General features: G+C 32.0%; 1 protein-coding gene across 4 annotated transcripts in view; it reads right to left on the bottom strand.

The window, feature by feature from the left end:
- Positions 1–21,474, bottom strand: part of LOC142324032 (uncharacterized) — a 171,057-nt gene extending 149,583 nt beyond the window's left edge. For all 4 annotated transcript variants that reach the window (XM_075364603.1, XM_075364605.1, XM_075364604.1 and 1 more), the window contains exon 1: positions 21,370–21,474. The gene's annotated coding sequence lies outside the window, so the exon portion shown is untranslated. The remainder of the gene's footprint in view (positions 1–21,369) is intronic.
- Between the last annotated feature and the right edge of the window lie 5,472 nt (positions 21,475–26,946).

The raw sequence follows: 26,946 nt of genomic DNA, 5'->3' as shown, positions 1-26,946 counted from the left end.
CATAATTTCATAAATGTTGTGTAACACGATTACATGAAAACAATCAGGTTTTGTTCTATAATTAAATTTTACTCTTTTTTTTAAGATGGTAATTCAAGGCCAAATCTTTAAAAAATATATATGACCTTGTTTAAAATAATAAGAATTAAAAATAAAATTAAAATAATTCAACATTTAAACCTTAAGGGTGGTTCAGTTGAAAATTTTGTTTTTCCTTTGACGTAATTCATCACAGATTCCTTGCGTATAATAAAACTATTCGTACATGTTTAAACTTTTAAATAGTATTGATCCTAAAGCGTTCCTTATTTAATCGATAGTGCTGTTAACGATTATTTAAGCAAGAAATACGAAGTATTGCACAATTATCTTAAAAAACGTTTTTTCAAAAAGATATTCCGAAATATTTACATTTCAAAAACAGTTTCATATGAATTTTCATCACAGATAATATACAGGTATTTACTATCTGGTAAAATCATTTCGTAAAGAAAGGGTACAAAAAAAAATTTATTTGGACAATTTTTTATCCCTCACAACATATTGAAAATTTATAAGATTGTTCAAGCTAATAAGCTGAATAAACTTTGCACGGCTTAATACTCATTAGAAATTAATATTAAAAATAATAAGGAAATGCTGTAAACAAAATTTCAATATAAAACTTTGTACAAGTGGATTTCCTTATTCATTAATCGCAAGTAAAAATGTTTCGCAGAAGAAATCATTACTCAATGTTTTCAAGTGTAAACAAGGAAAAATCAATTGTCAGTTAAGATAAAGACTTGTACCCATCAATCATCATTTATATTTGAATCGAGGAGATTAGATGTACAATGGAAACATAGTAACTCAGCTAATTAAAGTTAAAAAAAAACCAATTTCTTCAGTAGGCAGTATCATGGTATCGTTTACTGAAATTGAAAGCGCTTTATTTATCTGAACTACCATATTAGAGTCAATTTAAATTGGTTTTTTATCACAAAATTCAACACCTCCACAAACCGGTTCCATCTCTCAAGAGGATGAGGAAGTGTGGAGGAGGAGAATACCAACCCGTTAAAAATCCAGGGTCCATCTGGCTTCGGATGATAGTACCCAGTAAAGGGCCCCTAACCCACCGGGTTGGTCTAGTGGTGAACGCGTCATCCCAAATCAGCTGATTTGGAAGTCTAGAGTTCCAGTGTTCAAGTCCTAGTAAAGGACTTTATATGGATTTTGTATACTAGATCGTGGATAACGGTGTTCTTCGGCGGTTGAGTTTCGATTACCCCACATCTCAGGAATGGTTGAACTGAGACTGTACAAGACTACACTTCATTTATACTCATACATATCATTCTCATTCATCTTTTGAAATAATACCTGAACGGTAATTCCCGGAGGCTAAACAGGAAAAAGAAAGTAAAGGACCCCTGGCTAGAGTTACAGATGAAAAATAGTCAACGGCCTTAAGAACAGAGAAGGAGCCACCCAACGGTCAACAGGGCAGATGAGCCTAGTGGAGCGTAACACGACTGAAAGCCTGCAAGTTTGGAGGTGGTGAGATGACAACCGCATTACTAAACTTCGTCTGCGTAGGGCTCGTAACCCAACCAGACGGCAAGCTTCTTCATAGCCTCGGATATAGACTGGGAATACGGATAAAACAACTTGGAAACGTAAATAATTGTGATTCTAGGAAACAGACAAAGGATAGGCCCAGGAAATTGTTAAAAGTGGCAACTTGGAATATGAGAGGACTTAGTGCTAATGAGAAAGAGTAGATGACATGAGCTGAATTCTCAGAAGATAGATATTGCTGTGATTACGGAGACCAAGAAGAAACTAAAGGGAACTAACGATATTATACTAATTTAATGAAAGTTTTATTTATATAAAAAAAATTAAATACAGTTCTAATCTTCAATTAAATTACTCATTATCCAACATATCTAAAAATTCAATAACAGTTAAAAATAGTCATTATCGTACTATGTATTCTAAATTCATAATTTTTTAAATGTAGAAAAAAAATCTATACGATATCTAATCGAACCAATGTTTTTTTAAATTTATTCTATACACGGACTTTGTCAATCGGTTATCTTCTGACATATTTTTTCTATCAATGACATATAATTATTAATTTATGGGCAATAATTTAAATGTAAATTAGCAAAATTTTGTGATAAGCTCATGTTTGAGTTAATATTTAATTTTAATATAATATTATCAGTTGTCAGAGTATAAAAAGCATAAATACATAGATGCCCTAGGTATATCAATGCAATAATCAAACAGGTAGCAGTCGATCGGATTCCCACAGCCGGCTCGTACACATCAGAAACACAAGTGACGTCACAGCCACCTTTTATTTATCCTCAAAAACTCAGTTCTCTTGTATCTATCGAACTGAATTTATCGATCTAGCCTCGTTTGTACTTCTGATCTTTGTATATATGTTTTATAATTACTGTACTATTTGTGATTTGATTTTTTGAGTGTTTATTAATTTTTTTTTCTTTAACTTACTACATTGTTACTGTTGATTAGTTAAAATATGTTGGAACCAGAAAAAATTAATTCCCACAACATTATTATAAACGAACACATGAAGAGAAACAGGAAATTATGGATACATCCGATTATTGACTGCAGACTTCAGAAAAGAGCGTTTATACTTTAAAACTGAAACTTCTAACTAACTTTTATATTCTATTTTAGAATGAACATAATTTTTTTAATTGTTTTATTTTTTAATTCAATCACGAACCAATTTTTGTAAATTATTTGAAATTTGTAAAAATATGTGCATAACGTTATAAATAGAATAAAATAACTATATGAAATACATACAATAACGAAAAACTAAAATAAAAAATGAAATTGTAGTGCACTAAAACTGTAACGTCTGTTGGTTTCCTGAATGTACTTACGAAATTCCGTACGCTGATGTTTCAGCATCTGATAAAGAGAAAACGTAAAAATCAGAATTCGGTAGGGCGATACTCGGAATCTCTGTCTCTTGATGCACATTTACTTGTTATTAGAGCAGTACATAGTACATTACTGAACCCATGTTCTGTTTGTTTTTAGCATTACTTTGACGCCAATAAACTGTGTATCACCCGATATCCGTTAACGTTTAAGACTGCTATAACAGGGACGTCCGGTTATTAGAATATGACGCGTAATAAAATAACTTTCGCTGCTTAACACCAGCTACTAAAAAATTTTTTTTTTAATTTATCGCCTAAAACTGTTGGTAAAAAAAAATAATTAAACGGCTTCATTATATAACAATTGACTTACCCTAAAAATCTGGCCAACATTAAGCCTTTTCTTCTACAAAGTCAACTATGTAATAAGTATACAAAATTGTAATTAAATAAAAATCTTTTATAATTTCAATTAATAAATAAATTCGTAACGAAGCCGAACGATATAGCCTATAATGTAATATATGGAAAATAATAAGATTCAACCATTTGAGATTTGACAGATCTATTTAAAACGTTAGTTTTAAAATTTGAAATATTCTTTTTGAGAATTTAAGGAGTTATAATTAGCCAAATTAACGGTTTTAGAATCGGATATCCACAAACAATGCACTGCAAACAAATCTACCTCATGAAAATATTATGTAGTCCATTACCGAGATATTTATCCTCAAATTTGATTCTAAATACCCATTAATAATACAGGACACTAGCAGAGTATCATATAAAGAACGAATGGTCAATTACTAATAATGTTATTATTAGTAACATTTGAACTCTAAAAGTTTTTTTTTTTTTTTTAACGGCTGACGATGCAAACTAATGAACTAGAAATATTATAAGCAAAGACGACTGCAGTTTTAAGATAAACTAACACAAAAAGATCATTGTTATTCACAGCAATACGATAAAAATAGTTCAATAATAAAAGTATTAAATGTCTTCACGTTGAAGAAATGCATACAGTATATAGTACACTACAGTTATTATAAACAATTATACAATTGTGTACATGTGAAGTAATTACTTTATTTTTATTGTTTCTGTGACAATATTTATTATAATTTACTTCCGCACATTTTAGTTGAATACAATGAGAAATTTAAGATAAACCATGAAACTATTTTCTTCGTTATCAATAAAAGGAAAAAAGAGATATTGTCATCCAGTTAACAACAAACAACACACTCAAAACAATAAAACTACTATCGGTTCATTTTTTTGTAAATGGTAACAAGATTTTTAAAAAAATATTTTTTTAATAAAAAATTTTAGAACTAAATTTAATTCAATAGTTTTTTTAAAACTGTCAATAAGAATAAATTCAACACAAATAGCGTAAAATCTTTTGTAAAAACGAATAATAAATAAAGAGGAAACAACACTATTAGATTACAAAAAGGATAATCTAGAAATAAATTACTTTGCTTAGCGAACGATCTGGCAGAAATCCAACTTAAAGTAGCAAAAACTGATGTAGAATCGTTAAAAGAAATTGCACAAAAAAACGGGATTACAAATTTCCTGTAAGACGAAAGACAGACCTAAATTTCTACATATTAATTACGGTAAAATTAAAATAGTCGATACATTTAAATATCTCGGAGAAGTAATATAGTATAACGCCTTGGAAAGATACAACTTAGAAATAAAAGTAAATAAAATGAACGAGCCTACTGATTAATAAAATATACTTAATAAAAAAGTCCTTCCTTTGAACGCAAAATTTAGACACTATAACACAACCATTAAGAATGCTTGTATGCTGCAGAAACGATAACAATTAAAGAATCGAGACTGCAAAAATTAATTCAAAATGACAGGAAAGTTTTTAGGACCTGAATGCAAAAATAATCAAAATATTTTAAAATCAAATGAACAAATTTACCACAATTTTGAAAAAATAACGGACTCGTTTTATAAAGATTAGACTTTTGTGGATACTTAAAGAGAAGAATATGACAGATTAGAGAGATTAATAAAAAAAAGATCTTAATTATTTTTCTAAATTAAAAATAACCAGTTACAAGAAATAGAATAAGATCTAAAGGAATTACATATTACAGAAGAAATTTTGAACCAGAAATATAATAATTATAACTTTGAATCAGAAATAAAACAAAAAAAAATTGAGTTTTCAGAAGAAAAAAGAGGAGAAAATTTTCCGAAAAGGGAGACAAAGTTATTCAAATGAAAGAATACTTACCGACAAAAAAGAACTAAAATGCTAAGCAAATGTGTTTTTCTAATAGATGTGTTCCATAGATGTTCCAAACGAAAAAATAAATAAATAAAAAAAAGAGAGAAGATAAAAACACTGAAAATCGCAAGACATCCTGACCCCCGTAAGGGAAGACACCCGCCTTGCGACGATCCTGATGACCACACCACCCCCTCCTCCGTTCCTAGCCATGATGGGCTTTACTGAAGGTCGTCTTTTAGACCCTCTAAACTCGATAACGTAACAGTCATCAGTTTGGCTTGTCTCAGGATGTCACCGATGTATATGCCTCGACAGACATTTTCATCAGTGTATTTACACAATCTACTACCGCCTTCATATGGCCTCTTCCAACCACGACCGCCTACCATAACTTACAACCCTCAACTATCAAATTAACCTCTTCCCGGAAATGTGATCCCCGCGGCGCCATCCTCTAATACCGAAGGTTTCATACAAAAAAATCTTCCTATATCTAACTTCAGTTAGATATATGCACTCACACTAACACTTGATTGAGTCTTTAAACCCCAAAGATATTATCCTCATACCAACAAAATAAGTGTTTATCGCAACAACAATTTTGTTGTATAATTCAATTTACTCGAAGTCCTCTTGATTTACTTAAAAATCAAGAAGCAAATTCACTAATTTAATAAGCCTCTAATGAAAATATACACTATTTCTCTCTGCTCTGGTCCGCTTTCTGAAGCGACGTCAATGCCTACACCCTCCCACACCGTAGCTCCATCACAGAGCTCTCCCCACATCATTCTCATACTATCTGCGAATATCTCAACTAACCAGGGCTCGATGCCAAACGCCTATTTCGGCGAAGTAAGCACTCAGGCCGGCTCCTAGTCACCCAAGATATAAGTTTTACTAATAGAGGTATCACCCAAGATACAAGTTTTACTAATAGAGATACTAGTCGCCCAACTGAATACACCTCCGTCCACAAGTAAAAGTTCACATACGTTTTACAATCATCTGAAACAGACATTCTTAGCCAGCGTACTGTTCGCTATATCATTATATTGATGAAAGTTTTTAAATTGAAAAAATAAATAAACAGAACGAACTGATTGAAAATTTTTATTATTCACCAAAAATATAACACGTTAGAGTTCTGTAGAAAATTTAAAAAGGGAAATGGATAGGGTGAATGTGGATATAGTAGGAATTAGTGAGGTTCGGTGGGAAGAGGAAGGCGACTTTTGGTCAGGTGATTTTAGAGTAATTAACTCAGCGTCAAATAATGGGCAGGCAGGAGTAGGTTTCGTGATGAACAAGAAGATAGGGAGGAGAGTGGAGTATTTCAAAACGCATAGCGATAGAATCATTGTAATAAGGATAAAATCAAAACCTAAACCGACAACGATTGTTAACGTTTATATGCCTACAAGCGCCCATGATGATGATGAGGTAGAGTGTGTATACGAAGAGATTGATGAAGCAATTAAACACGTAAAAGGAGATGAAAATTTAATAATAGTTGGAGATTGGAATGCAAGCATTGGAAAAGGCAAGGAAGGAAATATAGTGGGTGAATACGGGCTGGGCAGAAGGAATGAAAGAGGGGACCGACTTATAGAGTTTTGCACGAAGTATAATTTAGTAATTGCCAACACCCAATTTAAAAATCATAATAGAAGAATATACACTTGGAAAAAGCCAGGCGATACTGCAAGGTATCAGATAGATTATATCATGGTTAAGCAAAGATTTAGAAATCAACTCGTTGACTGCAAAACTTACCCTGGAGCAGACATTGATAGCGACCATAATCTGGTGATAATGAAATGTAGATTGGGGTTTAAAAACCTGAAGAAAAGTTGTCAGATGAATCGGTGGAATTTAGAGAAGCTTGAGGAAGAGGAGGTAAAGAAGATTTTTGAGGAGGACATCGCAAGAGGTCTGAGTAAAAAAGATAAGGTAGAAAATGTAGAAGAAGAATGGGAGAATGTTAAAAAGGAAATTCTTAAATCAGCAGAAGCAAACTTAGGCGGAATAAAGAGAACTGGTAGAAAACCTTGGGTTTCAGACGATATATTGCAGCTGATGGATGAACGTAGAAAATATAAGAATGCTAATGATGAAGAAAGTAAAAAGAACTATCGGCAATTAAGAAATGCTATAAATAGGAAGTGCAAACTGGCGAAAGAAGAGTGGATTAAAGAAAAGTGTTCAGAAGTGGAAAGACAAATGAACATTGGTAAAATAGACGGAGCATACAGGAAAGTTAAGGAAAATTTTGGGGTACATAAATTAAAATCTAATAATGTGTTAAACAAAGATGGTACACCAATATATAATACGAAAGGTAAAGTCGATAGATGGGTGGAATATATTGAAGAGTTATACGGAGGAAATGAATTAGAAAATGGTTTTATAGAGGAAGAAGAGGAAGTTGAGGAGGAGGAAATGGGAGAAACAATACTGAGATCTGAATTTAAGAGAGCATTAAAAGATTTAAATGGCAGAAAGGCTCCTGGAATAGACGGAATACCTGTAGAATTACTGCGCAGTGCAGGTGAGGAAGTGATTGATAGATTATATACAAACTGGTGTGTAATATTTATGAAAAAGGGGAATTTCCGTCAGACTTCAAAAAAAGTGTTATAGTTATGATACCAAAGAAAGCAGGGGCAGATAAATGTGAAGAATATAGAACAATTAGTTTAACTAGTCATGCATCAAAAATCTTAACTAGAATTTTATACAGAAGAATTGAGAAGAGAGTGGAAGAAGTGTTAGGAGAAGACCAATTTGGTTTCAGGAAAAGTATAGGGACAAGGGAAGCAATTTTAGGCCTCAGATTAATAGTAGAAGGAAGATTAAAGAAAAACAAACCAACATACTTGGCGTTTATAGACCTAGAAAAGGCTTTCGATAACGTAGATTGGAATAAAATGTTCAGCATTTTAAAAAAATTAGGGTTCAAATACAGAGATAGGAGAACAATTGCTAACATGTACAGGAACCAAACAGCAACAATAACAATTGAAGAACATAAGAAAGAAGCCCTAATAAGAAAGGGAGTCCGACAAGGATGTTCCCTATCTCTGTTACTTTTTAATCTTTACATGGAACTAGCAGTTAATGATGTTAAAGAACAATTTAGATTCGGAGTAACAGTACAAGGTGAAAAGATAAAGATGCTACGATTTGCTGATGATATAGTAATTCTAGCCGAGAGTAAAAAGGATTTAGAAGAAACAATGAACGGCATAGATGAAGTCCTACGCAAGAACTATCGCATGAAAATAAACAAGAACAAAACAAAAGTAATGAAATGTAGTAGAAATAACAAAGATGGACCACTGAATGTGAAAATAGGAGGAGAAAAGATTATGGAGGTAGAAGAATTTTGTTATTTGGGAAGTAAAATTACTAAAGATGGACGAAGCAGGAGCGATATAAAATGCCGAATAGCACAAGCTAAACGAGCCTTCAGTAAGAAATATAATTTGTTTACATCAAAAATTAATTTAAATCTCAGGAAAAGATTTTTGAAAGTGTATGTTTGGAGTGTCGCTTTATATGGAAGTGAAACTTGGACAATCGGAGTATCTGAGAAGAAAAGATTAGAAGCTTTTGAAATGTGGTGCTATAGGAGAATGTTAAAAATCAGATGGGTGGATAAAGTGACAAATGAGGAGGTATTGCGGCAAATAGATGAAGAAAGAAGCATTTGGAAAAATATAGTTAAAAGAAGAGACAGACTTATAGGCCACTTACTAAGGCATCCTGGAATAGTCGCTTTAATATTGGAAGGACAGGTAGAAGGGAAAAATTGTGTAGGCAGCCCACGTTTGGAGTATGTAAAACAAATTGTTGGGGATGTAGGATGTAGAGGGTATACTGAAATGAAACGACTAGCACTAGATAGGGAATCTTGGAGAGCTGCATCAAACCAGTCAAATGACTGAAGACAAAAAAAAAAAAAAAAGAGTTCTGTAAGGTCTTAAGGTTTCAGTTGAATGCTTCTAAGCGCAACATAATTCTCGAAGTGAAGGATGACTTTCCTTAAGCCTCTACACTGCAACTGATTCTTTAATATCAGTTAAATGCTAGAACCATTTATCTGATCTGATCAATCATTAATAATATCCTGTTTTTATCCAGAGTCCAAGAAAACCCGATCTCCCTGGGGATATGGATGTCAATCTGATGAAGAGGACCTTATAGTAATTCCTTTAAGTTGGGCTTTCTCTTTTCGCGATCCCTTTATAAACTACTAGCAGGCCAATTGGTATTGTGGTTAGCATGCTTGTATCTAAACCAGGTCCGTTTCGCGTTCGATTCCCGTTAACGATCAGGTATTTTTTAATTTATCATTTCATCTTCGTTAAAAAACGTATAAATTCGTGTCCAAGATGATATTTTTCTTTTTGTAGCTCGTGAAAAAATATTAAGCTTGACTGAGATTCAAACCCACAAACCTTCGAGTTGAAAGGTAAGACACTACCACTCATGAAGAGTGGTAATAATAGAAATTAAATAAAACAGATCGTCCCATTTTCACCAAATATCTTTTTTTCATTCATCAAAACGTACATTTTGTACAAATGAAATTCAACAATGGTCAATTTATCCAGATAATTACAGTATTAGGCGAACAGTAAAGCAGCTTGAAACGAGAACGTTAATTATTTTATAGCTGATAGATCGCCGAGTAAATCGTTATTTAACAAAATTATAAGGTTCCCACGAGAAAAATTTAGAAAAAAAAATCCGGTAAATAATCGCATAATTTTTCGACTTCTATCTTGACAGATTTTCATTTTAAATACAATATATCTTCCTACAGCACCTACGAATCATTATAACTAATTGGAAATCCTGACATACAGTTGTCCCATGAAAAAAACGGAGAAACTTTCAGGACATCTACTGATGAAAATAATGAAAAAAGTTCATATAAACATAGGTCTGGAAATGCTTTGTTTTCAGTTACGGCTAACGAAAAATTTCACCCGGATTTCAGCTCTTCTAATAAAAAGAAGCCTAATTGTAATTTTTGAGACAAAAATTAAGGAGTAAAGTTGGTGGTTTCTTATGTAATTTGAGCTGGGGAATACGATAAAGTTGGTCCTAATGAAGAACTCGTACTAAAGAAAGAGTTACTCATTAAAATACGAAATGCTATTGAATTTATACGAAACGATCCTGAGATGATACGGAAAGCCACTGGAAATATTTTACTCGGTAAGCAATGCCGTTTACATTGTGAAAGAGGAAATTTCGAAAAAATATTGTAACAGGTTTGTTATTCTGTTAGCACTTACCATGTCATATATTTTACTTTTTTGGTTTGTTGTATTAAGAATAACTTTTATTAGGAACAGAAAGATTAATACGATTTTCTGTCCAATTTTTAGTTGTATTTACATTAACTTCCTCAGAACTAAAGTCTCTACAAGTTTTGTTACTAAATCTTTCGCATTTATTAATCATTTAACAAAGCTACATACAACAAACGTAAAAGAAAAACTTGTTTTTCCACACCGAATTTTGTGTTTTACTTCGGATATCTTAAAACCTATTGGAGTTGCAATTCTGGCACCTGTTTTATCTCATTTCCCAGGTCATATTACATAAGAAACAAGTAACTTTACTCCTCGATTTGGGTTCCAAAAATTACTGTAGGGCTCCTTTTTATTAGAGGAGCTGAAATCCGGATGAAATCTTTCGTTAGCCGTAACTCGAAAACAAAGCGTTCCCAGACCTATGTTTATATGAGCCGGTTTTCATTATATTCATCAGTTGATGTCCTGAAAGTTTCTCCGTTTCTTCGTGATACATTCTGTACATCGTAAATATATATATAGGCATAACTTTTTTAGTGCTTTACCCGTAGAGAAAATTAAGGAATAGAAAGGGGAATGAAAAAAAAGGGTAAGTTAATTTTGGCAAACAGCGGTAATAAGATACATAATTATTGTAGTATAACAGTTCTGTCTAATTACGATTTGCAGACATTACAGATAAAACAATTTACTCAAATGAAATCTATATTCCGTTAACCGTCTACAAGTACGTTAATTAACCTATAAGTAATTAATTGTAAAGGTAAATATTTTACCGTTACTAAGGGTAGGAAACAATAGCTGCCAAAAGTTTTTTAAACCAGTCCTCTCCTTCGTGCCGTCGACTCTAAACACGAACAAATAACAGTCAATCATGGATCAGTGCGTACCACACTTTGCGTTGTTACGTTGCACTCTCTCTTTACACTCACTGTTGCGATAATACACAGTCGGTGTCGTTCTTACACTGCAAAAATGGGCTTTCGTCAAGTTCCACAGTTTTTCCGGGACCAACTATTTTTATTTGGTTACTCAATAGGTCGTTAGACCTATTGAGTAACCAAATAAGTAAACCGAATAAGAAACCAAATGAGTAACAGTTTACGGATTTTAAACCATCAACCGTGATATTACGGTTGATTTCCAACTACTGCTCACAAAACTGTATCGTTGTTAGTTTCTTAGATCGAAATTGATAAAAACTAAAATTTTCCGGAAAGGCAGCTTAAAGCCCGTCAAATGCGTATCTTGACGAAACTGAACTCTTAACATTAACGTTTAGAATAACAGAGCTCTCTCGACCGTACAACTGAAAACAGTTTCATGGCCACGACTACACTTCCTCGGGTCATGTAAAATACTACGCACGCACATGAGAAAAATTTATGGTATCCTCTTCATTTTTAATAGTTTCAACTAAACAAATAAAATTGAAACTTACTAAAACTCAGAACAGATGAGCACGCAAGATTACCAGGGAACAAACTAAAAAGTTATCTTATTGCTACTTTGATTACCCAAATATCATGTCATGTCATATATACTGTTATATATGGCATATGCAGACGTGAAAAAAATGTTCTGTTTACCTCTTTTAGACGGAACAGACTGATTATAAGACGATTTCACTGGGACGTTTCCTTAATAATGATCGGGTAAACAGATACCGGGTGATTCAAACAGGACTTAAATAAGCATTTAAGAATTTATTTACATAACTTAAAGATTCGTTTGAGGTCTCATTTCATAGAAAAACACATCAAATTTTGACTCGCATACTTCATTAATACCGAATTCCGCTACCAGCGCTGTCACCAGTGTTGTTAAAAATTGATAAATTTACTCGTGCACAACGTGTTCGCTGGGTGTTTTGGTTTCACGATTTGCAGTCAGCAACTGCAGTTCAACGTAATTTTCGTACGGTACGAAAATACGGTTGGGAGCCTTCTAGTAGGCGTACAATTAACTCTTGCCACCAAACCTTCGTCGAGAAAGATTTCTTCTTCAAGGGGGCATCCGAAAATGGTATCGTTCATCTGGACATGCTTCAAAATTTTCTAATTCTTCAGTCAGACGATGATAACCAAGCGGGACGCCATTACTAACAGTAAGACGTGGCACCATCTCACTACCGTCTAGAAGTCAGAGATTTTCTTGATACTCGGTTCCCAGGTCGGTGGATAGGTCGTGAAGGTCCACTTGCATGGCCCCCTCGCTCACCAGATTTTACCCGGCAGATTTTTTCTTGTGGGGTTTCATTAAAGACCGGGTTTAAGTACTACCTTTGCCTGCTGGTCTTGCTAAGCTAAGACTTCGAATTAACGCCGCAGCCGCAGAGGTAACGCCCGCGACTTGCTGCCTATAGTCTGGAATAAAATCGATTTCAAGCGGGATGTACGTCCCATTACAAATGGAAGCCATATCGAACCAAATTGATTGTTGGGTGACAAACTTGATGTGCTTTTCTGTAAAATGAAACCTCAATTGAATTTTAAGTTATCTCAATAAATTTTTATATGTTTTTAAATATCTGAAGTCCTTCTTGAATCACCCCGGTGTTCGGAAAAGATTATGCAATCTTAACATCTGCAATATCTTTACTAGGTCGCCCCATTCTGACAAAAGAGATTTTCGAGATTTATTACATTAGTTAAAAAAAACAATAACGCAAAACTTTACCATATAATAATACAAATTTACCATACAATTTTATATGTCAATTCCTTCTTTCATTACCAGGAAGTTTTTATTTTTATTTACACAATGCGATGAATTTTGATAAAAGATATCAGGAAGATAAATAACGAAGCAAATAAAATTTGGAAAGATTTCCGCCATAATATGTTTTTTTCTTTTTTTACTTACGGTTTCTTATCAGATAGTAAATTAGCTCTTTACTACTCACAGGAATACTACATAGTTCAGGTTGAATATAAAATTTAAATAAAATTAAAAAATCACTATGCCTTGAAAGTCGTAAGACTTTCAAACTTTATCAGTGAGGGAAGGGATAATTGTTAACATTTACACAAATGTCGGGAAAATCCATTATCATAGTTATGAATTTTTTTAAATGAACTGTACCACAGAATTAAAGCTACGATGTTTTAGTTCTCCTCCGTTAGCATCTCCCCCTCGCTTTATTTTGTTTGTATGTCTTAACTGAAAATTGCAGTAGCATTTCGGGGAAAATATTTAAACAATTTTTTGGTTAACTTTAAATTTTAAAGGATTAATAAATACAAGTGCTATAAATAAATGTGCAAAAGAATGTTCAAAAAGTTTTTTTCCAAATATTAAAAAAAATTTGCAAACTGAAATGATTAAATACAAATTAATGAAAATTATTATTTGAAATATAAATTTTTTAAATACTACATATGAAATATTTATTTCATACGCCAAAAAAAAACAGTATCTTATCTTTCAGAATTGCTTGAAACGTATCTCGATCATCCGTTTTCATTTTTTTTGCCATAAGAATTCGCATAAATAGCTAATCAAAATTCTCTTCCTATGTCCGATTTAAACTTAACTTAATAACAAGACTGCCCAAAAAGGAGTGTAATGTATTTAGGGTTATGCACGTATGTTTATTCCACCGTAGCAGCTCAACGGCTGAACCGATTTAGATGTATGACCCCGCGTTGAAATCCTTACGTTACCGAGAGTACCAAAGGCTATTTAAACATGTATGTATGTATGTGTGTGTATGTGTATATATATATATGTATTGTAACAAGACCGGTATAACGGACCTGAGTAACGGATTGCTACCAATTAAGAAGAAAGTAGCAAGAAATGTAATAATGGGAGGAATCCAAAAAGGGGCTAGAAACCCTTTTAGTAAAGGTACAGGTCCGTTTAACAATCGACCTTTGTAATACTGTCCACTGACACACCTAAACAGATGTCGTTCCCTGAGAACAGTTACCGGACCAGGGTAAGAATTTCATGAGAAAATGAGAGGGCGGTCGATCATTCTCACCCTTCCAGTTGGGTCCGGTCCGGCAGATAAAGAGGATAGGAGTATAAATATACTCCGGGGAAGATCAGTTGAAATCAGTTTAGCGAGACGTTATGATGTCAGTCTGCGAGGTGAGAATCTGCGAGATGCGAGTCTGCAAGTGCTATGATAGAGGAGTTATTATCCGAGTATGAAGCGAGATTATTCTGCGAGGTCAGTAAAGGAGCGAATTTCTAGAGAATTTAAGTTCGACGTCGCAAGTAATTCCAGTGTGGACAGTACACGAAAACAAAAAATGGTTCCGTGAGTTAACTGTTAGAATATAAGTGAAAGAGATAACGTACTAAATTTCATTCATAAATTGTTAGGGTAGTTTTATTTGTGAACAGCAAAGGTGTTGTATTTTATATAATCTGGGAACTGATTCTAGAGCTTGAAATTAGGAAAACGATTCATACAAACATATGCGGAAAACGCTTTGTTATCGAGTTACGGTTAGCGAAAAATTTCGCGCGGATTTTAGTTCTCCGGTGAAATTTCAGAATATAAGGGATAAAATTGATATAAATCGAATAAAACAGGTCCCATAATTACTTCCTGTAATTTTCATTATATCCAACGTAATAAAAAAAAATTCGGTGAAGAAAAACATTTTTTCATGTTCAATCACTTTGTTATGACTAATAAATGCGTAACTTTTATTATCAAAATGCGTAGAAAATTTTATTATGAGAAAATTAATTTAATAAAGTCTATGAAAAACAACTTTTATTAATAGCAAACTTAATAAAAAAAAATCTTATGAGTTTGTAAAAAATAAAAAACTGTTTTTAGTACAATTTAGGCCTTTGTAAAGTTTTAAAATATTTTTAATTTACATTTAAAACATACTCACTCTGGTTTATACTCTAATAACTTATTACACGACTGCCCAAAAGAGTGCAATGTATTTAGGATGATGTATGTATGTTTGTTCCACCGTAGCAGCTGAACAGCAGAACCGATTTAGATGTGTGACCCCGAGTTGGAATTCTTACGTTACCGGGAATGTCATAGGTACATATATATAAATGTACATATATACCTATACTATACTATATATATATATATATACATATGTTTAAATAAATTTGAAGAAAAACTTTATACTATATACGAAATTGTCACCCGCACGCTCTTTAATTATTCTATAACAAATAATTATCCTGTATTAAAGACCAATGTTTTTTTTAGCAGTCGTGTTTTTTTCATTTTTAATATTATATCTTGTTTTTAACTTTAATTAAATTTTAATTATATAATTTTACATCTTCATTACCGCAGGTAAGACAATATGTAACAAATTATATTTTATAGTACAGTATAATAAATTATAAAAATGAATGAATATTAGCGCTTTAAACTATAGGGAAAAATAAATTAAAACAAATATAATTGAAAACAAAAATGGGATGAAGAATAGAGTACGAAAAATGGAACCTATCATCTCATGAAGAACATTTGCAATAAAAATTCCCTGTCACATTACTCCAAATTGAGGCACTATAAAAGTGTAATCCTACCAGAAGCACTGCATGGGGCCGTTTTTTTTTTTCAGAACAAGAAATAGCAAAAGTAGAAAAAAGAATTTTAAGAAAGATTTACGGAACAAAATATGAAGATAAAATTTACAAATTGTAAAGTGAAAAAAACATTTACAAACAGAAAAACAGGGGACTTAATCCGGAAAAGAAAATTACAGTTTTTTGGACATTTATGCAGAATGAACGACCAAATATTGACAAAACAAATATTTAATTTCTAGATATACAGAGCCACAAATACTAACCGGTTTAAAAAAATAGAAACAGATCTAAAAACATTAAACATTTCTAAGGATCTGAAGACAGATATTAATTAAGAAAAGCGATTCGAGAATCTTACGTTTTCCAGAGAAAAAGAAGGGTATAAACCTGAATAGATGGACGGAAGAAAGGCGACAACAGGGCAAAGGAATGAAAACCTTTTGGGAAAGGAAAAAGAAGTCAAAACTATGCAAACGTGATCCGTAGTAGTCGGAAAGAAAAGAAAATATAAATTAAAATTTCATATTATATCAACCGTTTTTGAAAAAATCATGAAAATGTATCAAGTAATGATCGTGCCCTTTTTTTTTATTAATCCATAATAGGCCAAAAGTTTTAAAGTTAAAATTCTCGATAATAAAGATTTACGTATAATTAACCTAAAAACCAACAACCTTATATTATAATGAGATATATCTTAACTTATTGTCAAATTTCAGAAATTAGGAAGTAACAATCTCCGTGTACAAAAGACTATGAATGTAGAAAAAAATTACCTATTTCCATTAGTATAATGATGCAGACATAATGTGCAAACAATATCACACGGCAAAAACGCTACGGAATTACGCTGTAAATATAAATTAACCGTGAATATATCAGAAATAGAAATTACGAGATTAATTTATTTTTAATGAAAGAAAGTATCCGTCCATTAAAAAAAATTTTTTTATTTTCTCTCGGTTAATGAGAAGGTGAAAACAAGCCGACACAGGTTTGAGTAACTTTCCGGCTTTGACCTTGACATATTTTTATTTCAAATTTGCCATAGGATTTTTAAATATTAAAAATACAATGTAGAGTACAACCTAGGAAAAAGGTCAAAACTTTCAGTAAAAAACCTGGGTTTCAGCTGACCCCCTTGATTAAATGAAATTTTTACTTTTAAAAATTATTTTTATGTTTAGAGTACAATTGAAAAAAATAAATCAAAAATTTTACTTAAAAAAAAATGAAACGGAGTTCCATTTAACCTCTTTCTCCGACCACTACTTCAAATAACGTTTATAACAGTCACAACTTCAAAAACAGATTACAATTATTATAATATTATATAACCTATAATATAATAATATTATATAAGAAGAATACAAAACATATTACAAATTAAAAGTTACGTCGGTTGCGGCGCAAAAAGCAAAGTGCCCCGCACTTTGTTTTACGCAGGAAAATTGCATCGATCGTGTTGAAGATGCGACTAAACGGAATGAAAAAATTTGGCTGTGGAAATCGATGAGACGCAAAACTCACTGTGGTCGTATATGCTAGCAACAATGTGTTCGAAAAATTGGTTAAGTTCCCGACCGATCGTTTGAAATTTTAAGGATGAAAATCGTAAACTGTCTAAAGAATGAACATTATACGCTGACTGTACGGTGTCCAGATGAAATTAAGGATTTGGAGACAAGCATTTTCGAATATATAAAGGAAAACATAATTTATAATTTCGTTCATGAAAACTTATGATAGATCTTTAAAATAGCATAGCAAAACGCAGGTCCATCCCTAGGAGTTGAGGCGCCTGGGTCAAAGACAACTGAGGTGACCCCCCTCAGCTGACAAATTTACCAAGTGTAAATATTGAAATTTATGTGCTAAAGGGAATATAATTAAAGATAAACTGTAAGTAAGAAAGTTATAATTGTAATTATATAGTTAACGGTGAATATAAATATTGTATGATTTATCTGTTTTGAGCACTAACCATTGAAAGAAAATTTTATTAAAATATTTACATATTCACATTTAAAATGGAAAACAAAAATATTTTTTTGTCTATATGCAGTAGGTAGAGTTTTGTTTTTTAATTTCAAAACTTGTGGATACCTATCGGTTTTGACACTTCAAGAAGAGGCGTCACCCCTGAAGCAGCGACCGGGAGTACTTGACCCCTCCTAGGAACGGGATTGAACCCACCGGGTTGGTCTTATGGTGAACGCGTGTTCGCAAATCAGCTGATTTCTTAAGTCGAGAGTTACAACGTTCAAATCCTAGTAAAGGTAGTTTATACGGATTCGAATACTAGATCGTGGATACCGGTATTCTTTGGTGGTTGGGTTTCAATTAACCACATCTCAGAAATGGTCGACCTGAAACTGTACAAACTACACTACACTTACACTCATACAAATCATCCTCATTCATCCTCTGAAATAATACCTGACGGTGATTCCCAGAGGCTATACAGAAAAAAAGGAACGGAACTGACAAAACGCACCGCGGTAATTTTCATCTAAAGTTATTTGTTATCCGAGTTTATGTATTGATGCCTTTATGACCCCTTTGACACAATCTTCGATGACATCGCAAAGTACTGTCTTTATGGACGATAAAAATAAAAAGTATGTAAAGTTAGATGTCTTTAAATTAAAAATTAGACGCTCGAATACTATCCAGGGCCCCCAAAGAAAATTAACTTCAGACAAAATGTACTCAAATGTAAAGAAAAAAAATCTGAAAACAAAATTAATTTTTGCGTTTCAATGTGGTATTTAATTATTTTTTTTAAATTTTAATTTATCTTAATTTAATTTTTATTTAAAATTATGAATATGCCAGTGATGAAAAGAAGAAAAATCGTTCCCAAGAAAAACAAAAACAAAAAAAGAATTTAGAAAAGATTAGAGTGCTGTTAGCCAAGGCTCTAAAAAAAAAAAAATCGAAACTGCTCTATCACGAATAACGAGTGGGCCAACTTTAATTTGCTTAGTTGATTAAAGGGAATTTACGATTAAATTTATTTTGTGATAAAATCAGAAGAGCATCACAAAATACACAATTACAACAAAATAACTGCTTATTAATTAATTAATTAAATTAAACTTATTAATTAAACTCCATATTAATAATTTAAAATATAAATATGTCCAACAGAAATGGATATTTTCCTATTTATAACATATTTTGGATAGATAATGAAACATGGAGGATAGGAAAAGCCTTGAACTTTTGAAATATGTTAACGACGATTGACAAATTTTAAAATTAAGGCTAATGGAAGAGAAAAAATGTTTTGAAAAAATGTTAATAAAAATCCGAACTTTTGATTGGTGGTGGGTCATAGTAATTTAATAATTAATGATAAAAATTAAATCAATAGAAGGAAGTACAACAACTGATCATGTATAATGATATAAATTCGTTAAAGTTTAACAAGTTGACTGCTACACCGAAAAATGCAACATTTCCAAGATTGCTATACTTATTTTGCTAAAAATATATACCACTGCTGCCATATTTTTTTTTTCAGTTTCAATAAAGTTTTTGTTGCCCTATTACTAATTTTTGAAAACAATTTCACATTGCAACTTTACTTATGAAATATTCAAAAATAAAGTTGAGACATCGATTTGTGTCTCATACCAACCGTGGATAACGAGATACCAATTGATGTCTCAGAATGTTTAACATATTTTAACTGAATTATAATATTTTTTACTTTCTAACAACCGATTATATACATTTTTAATTCTACAACTCCAGAAATGTTTGAATACTATTTTTGTTAATTGCGATACTTTTTTTTAACATAAATTACTAAAAGTCACTCTCTTCGGTATAAAATCACACTTAACTGAATTATATTTTGAATTGAGATTTTAAAGTAAAATTTGAATTTAATATTTTTAAGAGTACTTGATTAAAATCTAACCAAACTTTGCCAGAAAACAACTAAAATTAATTCACATTTTATTACAACACTTTTCAATTTTGTTTATTTTGCTTTTAAGTGGCGAGTTTTCAAAAAACATTCCTTAATTTCAAATTTAAAGAAAAACTTCTGTGCTACATACAATATAGAAATATACAGAATTTTGTCTTTAAAATAATACGTAATTTAACACAAAACAAAATTAATAATATCCAATAATATTGCATCTTAAGTGTGACATTAAACCGAGACATCATTTGATGTCTAACAGTATTGGATTGCGAAACTGAGACAACAAATGATGTTTAATAGCAATAATGGATAAACTGGCTGGATGTCTCATGGCAGTCAACCTGTTAAAAGATATTAGCACAGAACAGAAAGGAATTGCTGATAGCCTCAAATTAGTCAAATGACATCATTTAAAAAAGAGAGTTATCACGTATTCATTAAACATGATTTTACAATATCTATCTTTTTTTTTTAATTTTACGAATGTAACGATAAAACATTCGTGATACGGCTATAATAAAAAAGTAAATAAAATGTAGAAAAAAAAAAATATATATATATATATATATATATAAATACCTCAATACAAAAACTGAATGTACCTATACTAAATACCTGCGTTAACCAACAACTAGTTAGTAAACGTAATTTTAACCCACCGGATTTGTCTAGTGGTGAACGCGTCTTCCCAAATCAGCTGGTTTGGAAGCCGAGAGTTCCAGCGTTCAAGTCCTAGTAAAGCCAGTTATTTTTACATGGATTTGAATGCTAGATCGTGGATACCGGTGTTCTTTGGTGGTTGGGTTTCAATTAACCACACATCTCAGGATTGGTCGAACTGAGAATGTACAAGACTACACTTCATTTACACTCATACATATCATCCTCATTCATCCTCTGAAGCATTATCTAAACGGTAGTTACCGGAGGCTAAACAGGAAAAAGAAAAAGTAAACGTAATTTTAAATTAAGTATAAAAGATGGGCGAAAGTTTTCTCAGCACTAAAAGGCCTATTTTAAACTAATTATTTAACAAGTATAATAACAACAGAGAAATATGCTAACGCATGTAATAAGAATAGAGAAGATGAAAGATTCAGTGAAAAGACTCCAGATCTATGCTAAAGTTGAACTCGAGACCAGTTGATCTAAAAAGGTTAGTATACTAACCACTACACCAACTCGTCAGCTACTGATTTAGAAAAATATTTACATTAAACAATATAAAAAATATGAAGGTGCAAAAAGTAAAAAATAAGGGGCAATACACCTATAAACACACTGGTTAAACATTTTATAAATTTTCAGGCGAAACGAAAATTAATAATATATTACAGAAATAAAACCATTATTTTGTATAAATAATAGTTGATTACTTACATAACAGAGTAAAATTAATAATTCAATACATTTCCAATTGTTAAATAAACAACGCGTATTAACTACTAACCGATAACTTAAACTAACCTACACGAAATCACAAACTGAACTAGTATCCGCTTGTGGCGCGATAAACAAACAGTATTACATTTTCCCCCACCAATTAACCAACCAGTGCAATGTTACCAGGGATGATGTTACAGACTACATCGGAGTGGGGGTATCTTGTTTCTCGTAATGTTTATATTCTCTTACGCACGCATCATGTTATGCATACGCGCGCGCGCGCACACATACATACATAACACACACACACATACACAAAACAGTTACGTTGCCTCATTCTATAGCTTTGCTTTCGCGCAGGACAAAACATTACTTTATCTCGCGCGTAATGCTATTTAATTTCTTAATAAGATGGTATCTTTATTTATATTGCAAAAATAAACTTCATTATTAAACATCGGCGGAATTTTTGATATTCAAGAAGGAAATAAAAAATAATAGAAATATTAATTGTCATCAATTGTAAACAATATATTCATTTTACGTACTTCTGCAATTAGACGCGTTAGATCTTGCCGAAGTGGGGTTTTTAACGACTATTAATAATAACAATAATCAAGTGCGATCTTATTTTATTACTAATTAAAATCATTTTTATTTTATTATTGAAATTGTTCACTCATATAGCAATTTTTTTTCGTTATTTTCACGAAAGTTATAATTTATTTTATCTATATTTTTAAGCAATTCTCAATTAATTTTTTTTTTTGTTAGGGATCACTTTGTAAAGTAACTTTTCTAAATTTATCCCACAGAGTAAGAAAGCCCACTGGCGGCTCGCGTATAGGCAATTTGAAACTGCACCACTCCCTATTTCTAATTGATATTATCGGTAAAATTTAATATAATGAGTCCTTTTTTCTTTATACTTGTACAATATATAATCCTTAAGCTTAATGTCAGTAGGCCATTCCCCAGTCTATGAAAAAGATAAAAAAATCTTTGTATGAAACTGTGCGCTTCACAGATCCAGCGGCGTGGTGTTTGGCTGTTGTGCGCATGTGCACATAGGAAACTGCACGCGAAACTGCGAGGGAGAGAGAGCACTGTCGCTTCCGCAGTGCCGACCCTGGCGTGCTGGTGGAAGATAGTTTTTTACTCCGCATGTGTATGGAGTATTCTTTTTCCGTTCCCTTTTCTAGTTTAGTGGGTGGAAGGAATATGAAAGTGGTTTAGTTGTTTTTTCAGTAGTGATCAGAAGATGGCGGAAAGCAAGGGCTCTTTCATTGCCAAATCTGTCCAAAAACACTCTGGAAGGGGAAAAGAGAAGGTAATTAGTAAAAACTAATTATGTATTTGTTTCTGTGTACACAGAAATTTAAATTAAGCATCACTGGACAGTGGTGTTTTAAGCGGACATTTTATTAAGTTATTATCTAATAATACTAAAAAATATTATCTGTACTGACATTTTATTATTTATTCGGTTAAACCGAATACGGTTTTTAAGCACATTGTTCTTTTATTTTACAGAAAACTTTAACCATGGCCTTGAAAAGACCAGAAAAAAATTTTCTGGAGCAGCACCCCCCATTAATTTTAACTACCAGCCACCACTGACAAACCCCTAAAATCAAAATTGTTATTATTCAAAATTACAACATTTTAAGACGCAAACTTAGTCAGATATTTTTAAATATATTAAAATTATACATGAGAGAAAGGCTAAGTTCTGTTGTAGCATGACCAGTGAATTACAGTGGCGTATGATGGATGAGGTGCCGTATCGCTAGTTCAATGCTGCGGGAAATGGGCTTCGAGCCTAGATGCCCGGGTTTCTCGAGTTCGTACCGGGAGCTGAATAACACTTAAAAAATATATATAGCTTCGGAATGTTGATATTCAAAAAATATATACAGAATATCCCACGGAGAAACTTTCAGGACATGTTCTACTGGTGAAAATAATGAAAAATATTCATATAAACATAGGTTTGGAAACGCTTTGTTTTAGAGTTACGGCTAGCGAAAGAAATCGGCCGGATTTCAGCTCTTCTAATAAAAAGAAGCCCTACTGTAATTTTTGGGACCAAAAATAGGGAGTAAAGTTAGCGGTTTCTTATGTAATTTATGCTGGAAAATAGTATAAAACAGGTCCCAGAACTGTAACTCCAGTAGTTTTTAGGATATCCGACGTAAAACAAAATTCGGAGTAAAAAACAAGTTTTTTAGGTTTGTAGTACAGCAGCTTTCTTAAATGAGCAATAAATGCGAAAGATTTAATAAGAAAACTTGTAGAGAATTTAACTGTGAGAAAATTAATGTAAATACAGACAATAAAATGTAAACAAAATTGTTTAAAAATAGTTTTTTTTTTTACTTCCTTTTACGAAGTAAAGGAAGTATTGTGATCGCGAAAAATTTCGGTTTTTCAGATTTCAACGGAAATATTTATTTTAAACATCCCTGAATCCATTTCAACTAGTCTCAGCGTGATATCTGTATGTACGTATGTGCGAATGTATCTCGCATAACTCAAAAACGATTAGTCGTAGTACGTTGAAATTTTGGATTTACGACAGTTGTAACATCTAGTTGTGCACCTCCCCTTTTGATTGCAATCGACTGAACCAAAAGTGTCCAAAAAAGTCCAAGATCCCAAAGAATTTGGATGTTGGCCTTTTTCTTAACTGCAGTAATAAGACCTCATTGAGAGCTTTTCAACGATATATCATAAGTGGTATTTATTTTCGTTGGTTCCAGAGTTATAGCCAAATAAAATTTTAATTAATAAAATATTTGGATCTTACAAGGTGAAAGCACATTGGTTCGAATCCAATTATATTTCCGACTTTTTTTTAAAATTAAATTTATTTATTTATTAACAATTATTAACCTCTGATTGTAAAAGAGACTTTACAGTAAATAATAATTCAATAATAGCTATAAAAATAGTAAGAAAAAAAATCAGAAGTTATTAGTGAAATAAAATTTTATATGCTTTGTGTGTAAATGTAATTTAATAGGCGTACGAGGAAGTCATGTGGTGTCCAAACCAGATATTTTATTGAAGCAAAACAGTCGAAATATAGACAGAAAATTGTATTATTCTTTCTGCACCTAATAAGCACTATTCTTAATACAGCAAAACAAAACAAAAAGTAAAACACATCAAATGATAAATCATAACAGAATAACAAACTTCAGTTACAGTAATTGTTCAAAAGTTCCTCCTTCACAATGTACACAGCACTCTGCCCGACGTAAATATTTCCGGTGGCTTTCCATATCATCTCAGGATCGTTTCGTATAAATTCAACAGCATTTCGTATTTTAATGAGTAACTCATCTATAGAATTAACTTTTTGTCGGTATATTATCGTTTTCATATGGTGCCAAATGAACTAACCTAGTGGCGTTAAATTAGGTGACCGTGGTGCCCGATCGATTGCTCTAATGCGTCCAAACCAGCTAAAATAATTAACATTCAAGTGATTTCTAGCTACTAAATACAAATGTGGAGTTGTAGCATCGTGCTGGAAAATCATTTGCAATCAAGTTTGTAAACGTACATCCTCCAAAAGAGGTCGCAAATTATTTTTTAGGAAATGAAGGTTTTCATTGAAAGCAAATGGTCGCAGAATTATGTCGTAAATAATGCCACTCCAAACAATAATGAGAATCTACGTTGGAAACTAATTTTTTTTTTATATTCAGTAATTAGCGTTTTTCTTTTGTAAAAGAATGTTTATTAGGTACAGAAAGAATAATACTATTTTATTTTTATTTTTCGTTGTTTTGCTTCAATAAAAAACCGATTTTTAAAAGTTTCTATTTTCTTTTTATTGGCTTTATTTACATTATTTTTCTCACAATTAAATTCTCTTCAATATTTGCAACTAAATCTTTCCGATTTGTTAATCATTTTACAAGTCTAAAAAAAACTTGTTTTTCGACACCGAATTTTGTGTTTTACGTCGGATATTTTAAAAACTACACTGATATACATAATTTTTGTTTCCTAACATGCGATACATGATTTCAATCTCTTTTTTGATGCTGAAAACGAATATGAACTGAGAATCTTTCTATCGCCCACCATTTTTGAAAAGATTTTAATTTTAATTTAAATTAAAGGATTTTTATCATTTTAAGCTCCTATATAGCATTTTGTTAGCTCATTTTTTATTGTTTAACTTTGTTAACATAATCTGTGAGGTACAAAAAAACAATACTAGAAAAAAATTAAATCATGTCATAGTCACATATTATGACATCATATCGTATACTGAAGAGTGAGCCTTCATGGACAAGATTAATCATGTTTGTGCAGGTCAAAACATGTAGCTGAAAACACAGCTGTGTTGTTTGTATTAAGCAACGGATTTAGGAATGAATTAATTTTGTTCAGTCTTATTGTTGTCTTGTTTGTCAACAGTGCGTGTCATAATGCCTCGAAATTGTGTAAATGATGTCGATGCCTTTTGTTATGTATGTGGTGAGTTTACCGTAAAATCAAATAGAAAAAACATTACACCTTTAATTAAAAAATATCATATGTACTTTCAGTGTAAAATTAGTGATCAGGGTAAGACGTGAGCTCCTCATATAGTATGCACTAACTTTTCTGCATATTTAAGAGGATGGCTGAAAGATACACGGAAGGCTTTGTCATTTGGTGTACCCATGGTTTGGCGTGAACCGAACGACCATGTAACCGATTGTTACTTTTGTTTAAGAAGTGTGTAAAAAATTATGTAAAAAGTGTGTAAAAAAATCTAAACATACTGTAAAATATCCTTTATCGCAATCTGCAATCAGGCATGTACCTCACAGTGAAATTATTCCAGTGCCTGAGCCATCTGTAAATGTATGTTTCGAAAGCAGCGGTGAAGAATCAGGCAGTACTGAAGAAGACAACAATGATGAATTATCTTCCAATAAGCCACATCTTATATCACAAGGTGAATTAATTGACTTGGTCAGGGATTTAAATTTATCAAAAAATCAAGCTGAACTGTTAGGATCAACACTGCTAGATTGGAATTTACTTTAAAAAAATACAAAAATTTCGGGCTTTCGAAGCCGACAAAAAGAAGTTTCTCAGTACTTTATTGATGAAAATAATTTGGTTTGTTGCACAAATGTTGATGAGCTTATGTTACACTTAGGGCAAGTTCATAAACTTGAGGACTGGCGCATTTTCTAGCGGCTGTCCCATTCACAAAGAAAATATGTGTTTTCTTTGCGAATGGGACAGACGAACTAGGGATAAACATTATGTTACTAGAGTGGAAGAAACGAGACAACTTAACTCCAAATGGGAAAAATGTTATTCATGAGCCCTTAGTTTAACCCAAAAAAAAAAAAATATTTTACTCCCTCACTATATCAAGCTAGGACTAAGAAAAATTTTGTAAAAGCAATGAAGAAGGATAGTTCCGGATTTTTGTACATAAGGCAGAAATTTCCGAATGTAAGTGAAGAAAAAATTAAAGAAGGAATATTTGTTGATCCTCAAATAAGAAAATTGGTCAAAGATGATGTATTTAATTCGATGTTAAATAATGTA

The sequence above is a fragment of the Lycorma delicatula genome, chromosome 4 (assembly GCF_047948215.1).
Source record: "Lycorma delicatula isolate Av1 chromosome 4, ASM4794821v1, whole genome shotgun sequence".
Classification (NCBI taxonomy): domain Eukaryota; kingdom Metazoa; phylum Arthropoda; class Insecta; order Hemiptera; family Fulgoridae; genus Lycorma; species Lycorma delicatula.
This window is presented reverse-complemented; position numbering and strand designations above follow the sequence as displayed.